We start from the raw sequence: 8,941 nt of genomic DNA on the forward strand, positions 1-8,941 counted from the left end.
TTTCCCTTATTAACACACTCTCAATTTTCTTGCTTGTAAAACTGGAACAATTATACCCCTCTCACACAGTTACTGTGAGGATTAAATTAAAATCTGTATATGAAAATTTAACATTGCAGATAAATATTGGATATTTGCTGTTAGAGCCAGATCTGTGCTTTTGAAATATTGACCTGGTCTCAGCATCAAGGATGAATTTGAGTGGAAAGAGACTTGAAGCAAGAACAATGGTTTGATTTTGCAAGAAACCAGCCTTTTCAAAATGTTGGAAGTGAACTCCAAGACACCAGGTTATAAATCTGGAAATACAGGGGTCCTTTGGCAGGTAATCTCTTTTTTGACTCCTGTGACTGGGGCTACCAGGGGTTGTATTTAAAATTTAAGCAATCAGCACGGAGATGACACCACCCAATATGAAAGGACATGGCAGTGATATTGGAGCATGATCCTGGAGACTCTTGCTCTGCTAGGGGCTGCCATGTTAGTTTCTGGATCTTGGCAAAGTCTCAGAGTCCAGAGGAGGTGCTGGGGCAGGTAGGGCCTTGGGTTAGGCTCAGGGGTCTCAGCCTGGATATTTTTATGCCATTACTTGGTTCCTACTGCCTTTACTCAGAAAGCAGAGGCTAAGGAATTCTGCACTTATTGCTGAAGGATGTTCATTTGTGCCATCTGCCTCCAGACTGCCTGCCATCTCCATCCTATGCTGGTGTAGGGGAGACATACACAGGGAAACCTTTGAGCTCTACCTTTAAGGTTGCGTGATTTGATCTTTCTTGGCTGAGGGCTTTGAGATAGACCATATTACAAAAAAAAAAAAAAATTACTCTTCCCCACCTGCTCAAAAGTGAAGAGCACTACGAAGTGCTGGCCTATGATGTTCTCGATGTGCAACCCCTCTCTTGTCTTCTTGAGAGTGCTTCATAGTTCTACACACCATGAGTTTCGAGGTGAGGGTAAGAATTACAATGAACTTGCTCTAGGCTAGTATCGGTATTTTGCAAAGTTGGTACAATGTGAGGGAGTGTGGTAGAGACTGAATTTCTCTTCCTGCCTTAGTAACATCTCTGACTTTGACTGGACTTGTCACCTAGCCGCAATGTGACATTTCCCAGGTCCCTTGCAGCTGAGTGTGGTAGATTGACGACACCCCGAATCATACCCAGGCTACGTCCTCATTGTGGGTGGACTGTATTTCTTGCCCTTTAATAGCATGTGAGTAGAAGCACCAGTGTGCCACTTTTGAGTCTACATCATAGAGACCTGGTCTAGTTCCACTTGCTCATTTGTGCCTCTTTGTGCCATGAGAAGAACTCATCCTGGTTAGCCTACTGGTCCAAGGAAGATGAAAGATATGTGGGACACATAATCACTAGCACACAGATCTGCTGTGAGAAGTGGAATCAGCCTAGCCACCATAGCCAGGTCTGGATTGGCTGAATCCTAGCCAACCAGCGGATATGTGAAAATAAATGCTTAGTGTTATATGCCTCCGAAATTTTGTTGTTGTTAGTTATGCAGCAATAGCTAACATACATAGGGAGTGGCCATGTGACTAAGTTCTGCCCAAATGTAAGTGGAAGTGATACATAGGGCTCCTGGGCATGCTCTTCTCTTCATTCTCTTCCATGTTTGCTGTCTGGAATGGGGATATAATGGCTGGGGTACCAGCAGCCATACTGAACCATGAAGACAAGAACTACATTCTAGTGATGGTGGAGCAGAGGTCGGGAAGGAACCTGGATCCCTGAGGATTTCATAGAGCTACCAAATTAAATCTGGACTACCCAACTCTAGAATTAGTTCTTATACCCAAGAGAGTATTAAATATCTCTTATTTAAATTGTTATTTTGGGGGAGTTTTCCTGTTATATGAAGTCAGATAGAATCCTCACTGATACAGGTAATAAAATGAACTGGGATGACTAGTAGGAGGAGATCCAGGGAACCACTAAAAAATATGGGAGGGTTTAATGTTACTTTGTTGGTGATGAAAATTTCTGTGGCCTGTGACTCCAGAAAGGAGTCTAGAGAAGTGACCATTTCTGTTTTGTGTGGGCAGAGCCAATCTCATGAATTGACATGATAGGTTGTTGCCTAAAGTAGAGAGAGCAGGCTCTCCCTATTCAAAAACCTCTCTCCCACTATGCCATCCTGTGGCCTGAAATTCCTCCAGTAGATATTCATTGCTTTTGGTCAACAGGCCTCCTCATGGAAGCTGTACTTTAATGAGAAATGCTCCATCTTTCCTAACTCAGTGTGAGTAAGTATAAAAGGATGCCTTCCTCCTAATTTTCCTGCAAAGTGATAACAGTATTGAGCATGTGGGACTTTTACTAGGAGTAAGGGATCATTTAAGGCCTAAAAAAGAAGACTGGGTGAGTCCTTTCATGGAGGAAGGTTCGAACGTTGACCAAGGGGATCATCTCTTCCCCACTCTTTTGGTTTTCATGGTGAGGTTTTTCCTTAAACGCTCCTGGCCCTTTACCACACTCCTGACTCTCGCCACTACTTATAGAAGAGGGAGACAGCCATTGGCCCTTATTTCTCAGTTTTCTTTCACTTTCTCTCTTCATCAAGATCCTTGGGAACAGATGGCTGTGCCAAGGTCCAGCCTGGAGGGAGGGCAGATGGCCAGTCCCTTTTGGCTTTCGCATTAGACTATGCTCTTCCAACATGGTCTCTATTTCATAAAAGTGATATTTGGCCTCCTGCTCACTCATTTTTCAGTTGGTAGAACTCTTACAGGGAACAGGGGTGTTCTTTACTGGGGTACCATAGACTTCAACAAGGAGACTGGATTCACAGGCTTCATCTCAGTAGAAGCAGTAGAGCTTAACAGTTAAGTGCACAGATTGTGCAGTCATACTGCCTGAGGTTGGTGCTTGGTTCAGGCACTCATTTGGCAAATGGTTCTGTTTCCATATCTGTGAAATAGTGTAAAACCCCCACCTACCTAATTGGGTTATTCTGAGGAATAAATCCACGGAAGCACTTAGAGCAGAAACCCCACACAGTTAATACTTAGTAAATGGAGCCATTATCATTCTGGTCAGGGTGGGAGTGAGGCCAGCTTCTAAGGCCTCTTTGAGGATAATATGTCTGCTTTTCCATGTTCTATAGGAAAAGACAACATGTGTGCTTACATGACACTTAACAAAACCTAAATATGAGCACACCTTGGTTCTTATAGAAACTCAAAGCTCATCCAAGATTATTGATGCTATGTATTAGGAGAGTTTCAGCCAAAGAATTATGAGATGCCTTTACCTATATCTGTAAAGATTTTTCTGTCTTGCTACTGATTTATACCTAGCTTTGTTCTAAAAAGTGTCTGAAGCTGCAAGACAGAAGGACAGCAGTTAACTTAGCAAAATATGTGTCTCTCTAATTTGGGAGTCATTGAAGTTGATTGAAGTAATTGGAGTAGAGAATACATTTTTCATATATTCAGATAAAAACAGAAATACGTGTATGAATATATTCATCGAATCCCTCTTTATGACTGTATGTGCATTTCAGGAAATGAAAACACCCACCCAGGTCGGGCTCACACAGTTTCAAGAGCATCGGGGCTGCCATGTTTGTGAAGGAACCTTGGGAATCTTTGTGCTTTCCTAGGCCCTGCCAGCAAACCGGCACTTGTGTTAGTTTCCTAGAGCTGCCATGAAAACTGGAAAACAAAATAACAGAAATTTAGTCTCTCACAGTTCCGGAGGTTAGAAGTCTGAAATCGAAGTGTTCGCAGGGCCATACTTCCACCAAAGCTTCTAAGGGAAGATCTTTCCTTACTTCTTCCCAGCTTTTGGTAGCCTAAGCATTCCTTGGTTTGCAGCTGCAGCACTTCAATGGCTGCCTTAGTTGTCATATGATGTTTTCTCTCTCTGTCTCTGTCTTCACAGGGTGTCTTCCTCTTCCTATAAGAATACCAGTCATAATGAATTAGGGTCCACTAATGATCTCAGCTCAACTGGATTACATGTGCAAAGACCCACTTTCCAAGTAGGGCCCATTCACAGGTACTGGGAGTTATAGGACTTCAACATATCTTTTGTGGGGGGGCCACAATCTGATCCACAACAGCATTATCCTTTCATTTTCTCCAGTTTTACAAGGAAACTTGTTGTGTGTCCACGATGTGAAGGTAGTTGAAAGGCTGTTTGGACAAAGGAGAGTGGCTTCGGGAGATGGGAGGGATTAGGGGACATTAAATGAGATGGAGAGTCTCTCAGCCTTGGAGCTGCCTCTGGCTTATGAATCTAGTTTGGATACTGAAAAGGAGTCCTTCGCGCTCTTCCTCTGTGGGGTTCATTGCCCCACATAGAGTCAGCCATGGAGCAGCTCTGGGGACCAGGGGGACAAGGCAGTCTGACTGTTGCCTTGATGACGGCCAATGAGAAGTGTCAGTTCTCCATGCTGCTTCCTGGGAGAGCATCCATCTATTCATGCAACAAATATTTATTGAGCTCTTAAAGAGTGCCAGATACTGTTCTAGGTGGAGAGATGGAGGGGTGAACAAGAAAGACAAAATCCTACTCTTGTGGAACATGCATTATATTGTGGAAGACAGAATAAATGCCAACAAATAAATCATTATTTCAGATAGTAATAAGTATTTTTAAAAATAAAGCAGGATAAGGAGATAGAGAGCGATGGGGGTGAAGCTTCTTTAGGCAGAGTCTCCCGGAAGAGCTGACGTTTGAGCAGAGATTTGAGTCATGTAAAAGGTGAACCATACAAACATTATGGAAAGAATGTTCTAGGTAGAGGAAGCAGCAAATGCAAAGACCATGAGGATAGTATGAGCTCGCAATGTTTGAGGACTAGCAAGAAAGCTGATCTGGAGCGAGCAACGGGGAGAGCAGGAAGAGAGAAAGGTGGGAAGGTGGGCCTTGTAAGATGTTTGGATTTTTTCAAAATGTGATGGAAAAGCGCAGAAGGATTTTTGAGCAAGAGAACGTGATCTGATACATCTTTTAAAATGCAGACTATGGCCGCTCCGTGTGAGAGCGTGTGTAACTAATTTGTAAAGGGCAAGAGTAGAGGCAGAGAGAATAATGGGGGTCTAGGGCTGTAGCCCAGGGAAGAGACAATGATGGATTAGAGGAAGATGGGAATAGTGAGGGTTGGTGAGAAGTGGTTGGTTTGGTATTTTTCTTTGAGGTATACTGACAGGGCTTGATGACTTGGAATTGGGGGTATCAGGAAAGCAAGTCAGGGATAACCCTGGGTTATCTGGCTAGAATATCTGGTGAAGGATGGTGCCCTCTCCTTAGAAGGCAGCAGGAAGAAAGTTTGGGAGGAAGAAAAAATCGAAAGTCCTTGTTTGATCATGTTATAACTTTTTTCATGATCATTAACAAAGCTTTGGAAAAAGCTTTATGAAGATACAATTCATATACCATATGATTTGCCCTTTTATAGTGTGCAATTCAATGACTTTTAGTATGTTGTGACTATTTGTGAGAGTTTTTCATTCATTACCACAATTTTTTCTTTCCTTTTTTTTTTTGGTTATCACAATCAATTTTAGAACATTTTCATTATCTCTAAAATAAACCTTATACCTTTAGCCATGGCTTGTTAATCCTTCATTTCTCCCTAGTCCTGGGCAACCACTAATCTACTTTGTCTTTATAGATTTGCCTATTCTGGACATTTCACAAAATGGCATTATAAGATATTATGTGGTCCTTTGTGATTGGCTTCTGTCACTTAGTGTAATGTTTTCAAGGTTCATCCATGCTGTAGCATGCATCAGTACTTCATTTCTCTTTATTGCTGAATAATATTCCAGTGTATAAATATACCACATTTTATTTATTCATTCATCAGTTGATAGATATTTGGGCTGTTTTTACTTTTTTGGTTATTATGAACAATGCTATGAACATTTGTGCACAACTTAGTATGCAGACAGATATTTTCATTTCTCTTGCATATGTCCTAGGAGTAGAATTGCTGCATCATATGGTCACTTTATGTTTGATTGTCTGAAGAACCATTTCATATTCCTACCAGCAGTAATGAGGGTTCTAATTTCTCCACTTCCTTGTGGACATTTATTGTGTCTTTTTGATTTTAGCCATCCTAGTGGGTGTGAAGTGATATCTTATTGTAGTTTTGATCTGCATTTCCCAGATGGCTAATGATGTGGAGCATCTTTTCATGTGTTTATTGGCTGCTTGTATATCTTTTTTGGAGAATTGTTTACTCAGAGCCTTTGCCCATTTTTAAATGGGGCTGTCTTTTACTATTGAATTATAATAGTTTTTAACAGATACAAGTCTCAGATATATGGTTTGCAAACTTTTTTCCCATTCTGTGGGTTGTCTTTTCATTTCCTATGGTGTCCTTTGAAGTACAATGTTTTTAATTTTGTTGATATGGCCATATTACATTTCACACACCTAAAAAATAGTTGGGAATATAAGCCTGGGGTCCAAAGGAGAGGCTGGTGCTGGCTGGAGATGCACATTTGAGAATCATTCATGTATAGATAGTAGTTAAAGCCATGAGCCTGGATGAGAATACATAGGAATGAGTGTGACTAGAAGAGAAGAGGGCTGAGGGCTGAGCCCTGAAGCTCTCCGATACTTAGTCGTCAGGAAGAAGAGGCAAAGGGATGAACAAAGAAGATCCTGGCTCCTGGAGAAACCAGGAGGGAGGCCATGCAGAAGGGCAGGGCAGACTTGGGGAATGGCATCGGGTAAACCAAGTTTCACTGTTGCTTCCTCTGAGCATAGGTCCTATTGCAATATCCCAACACTGAGCACATACATAGACACAGGGTGCCTTCATCACCACTACAGAAATTTGCTGGTCCAGTTCTATGAAGGTGACCTTAGCCTAACAGGTTGACACAAAATCCCCACTCATGAAATGCACTTAAAGGAGGAGATTGAAGTATTTAGTTAGCTAAGAAGATTTATGAACTTGTTGAGATGAACTCTTGTTACTGTTAATGGGTGTGATACTGCAAAGCTTTGACAGAACATATGTCTTGCTTTATTTTTTAATGGAACACGGTAAAAGCCCCATCCCACAGGACCAACTAATTATACAGAGACTAAGATAGAGAGCGCTAAAGGTCTTTCTCAGAGCACATTTTCCTGTTGTTAGGGTCACTGGGACTTCTAGGGATGCTGGGATTTCTGTGATCAATAAAAAGGCCTTTGAAACAACAGTTCAAAGCCACTAAAGGCTGCTCCTGCTGAGGCATATTTAAAAACCACAGAGGAGAAATGGGGGCATGGCATTCCCAACACAACATGGTTTATGGATGTCCTCATTCACAAGGCCTGACCAAACTCAAGGAATTCTATTTTCTTTAAGATGTGTGATGTTAATGTTAGCTTTAAATGTAACATGCTCCGGGTGGAAGGAAAAAGTCCTGACTCTGTAATGAAAACGGTCAAAGCGGACAGATCCGCTTTGGGCTTGAGGTGAATCCCAGAAGAGTTGGAGAATCATGTCAGTCTTGACATCAGTTTACCTCTTAATCTTTCAGTTCAACTTCTGGAGTGGTCAGCACACTTCTTTGTTAATTTCCTTCCTTCTATCTCAGCTGTCAGGAGCTGAAATTTACTTGCTTGTTCATATTCTTCTTCTGCAAAGGACCACAAGGTAAAGAGATCAGAAGAACATGTATATAAAACCTTTTCTCCTAATGAACTGTGGTGTTAGTTTGGTGACCCTGGGCGAAGGCTCCTGGGGTCATAGTAATGCAGGGGCTAGGGATGTGCAAGGGGAGAGGGAGCACAAGAAGCAAGGAGGGCAGATCCTGACTAGTGAAGAGGATTCTGGAACTTTGGAATTGGTTCCCAGGAAATGAGGGAGGGCTGCTCTAAAAAGTTTCCCTTTCCTTCTCTGGGACCCCTGTTGAGAAGTAGGAACCCAGAGAGAGCGGCCTAGTATGTATGAGCAAGCCGGAGCTTTATAAATCAGAGATTCTGTCATCTGATTTCCTGACTTTGCATCTTAGTTATAAATAGCATTCCTGGATGGAAATGAGACAACCTGGGAAATCTTTATTGGGAAGGCTCGGGTACGGAAGGGGGGGGGGGTCACAGAGAGGGAGGAGGAATTCTTGTCCATATCTCGAAAACAAAGCCCAGCCTTTTCTCTCCAGGGAATGGTGTTCGGGTGCGGGGGGGGTCCCAGGGGAACAGTGAGAGAGGTCAAAATGTGACCATGAAAGCAGAGTAAGGCTTTTGATAAAACCATCAAGAAAGTCACCTAAGGGGAAAAAAAAAAAAAAACACGATTAACAATTTCCCCTATGTGGCAGCATTTGCCCTGCAGAACCGGAAGGTTTGTAAACAGGCTCCCCAGACCCCCACCGTAGCTTGCGCCGGCTCTTTTTCTGCACTCGCTGCCTCAGCGCCCTCTCCCTGCATCGCCAAACGTGTACACAGTCAGAGGGCCCACGGGAGAGAGCAGACAGAAGGTACAGGTGGTGAGCCCAGACTCAGCCATTATCCCCCGCAGGTCCCTATGCGCCACTCCCAAACCAGTTGCCAGACCAAATCCCGACTGTTTTCGGGGGAGGGGCTGGGCGCGCTCCGTGGCGCCTGCTTAGAGTTCCCCTGGGGAAAAAGCCCACCCGCGAGGGCTCCGCAGTTCTTCATCTCCGCCAGGAGGAACTGTGGCAACTTCGGCAGCCCCCACCGCGGCGCCGAGTCGGAGACCGCGACAGTGACGAGGCGGGTTCGGCTGGGTTGTTGCAGCGCGTGAAGCCGAAGGGGGCAGCTTGCGCCTCCAGCTCCTCCCTTTTGACCGCCGGTCATAGGACTCCAGCTCCGGTGCTCCGGGTGGTAGTGGCTGCTGCGCCTGCAGCTCCACGGGCGAAGGAAAACCAGATCCCAGCGCGGAGCGCAACCTGCTGGAGTGGCTGAGCTCTGAGGCAAGCGCAGCCGCAGCGGGGGCCGGGGGCCGGGGCCCG

The 8,941-nt window shown here is 44.0% G+C and overlaps 1 long non-coding RNA gene across 1 annotated transcript; it reads right to left on the reverse strand.

The window, feature by feature from the left end:
• Positions 1-9: 9 nt before the first annotated feature.
• On the reverse strand, positions 10-8,935 carry LOC112476605. The gene is made up of 3 exons (XR_003045157.1): positions 8,603-8,935; positions 7,493-7,606; positions 10-3,914 (listed from the first exon to the last, which is right to left on the reverse strand). It is a non-coding gene; the product is annotated as an uncharacterized LOC112476605 (long non-coding RNA).
• Positions 8,936-8,941: the final 6 nt, after the last annotated feature.

This window comes from Pteropus alecto, unplaced genomic scaffold, assembly GCF_000325575.1.
Source record: "Pteropus alecto unplaced genomic scaffold, ASM32557v1 scaffold71, whole genome shotgun sequence".
NCBI lineage: Eukaryota > Metazoa > Chordata > Mammalia > Chiroptera > Pteropodidae > Pteropus > Pteropus alecto.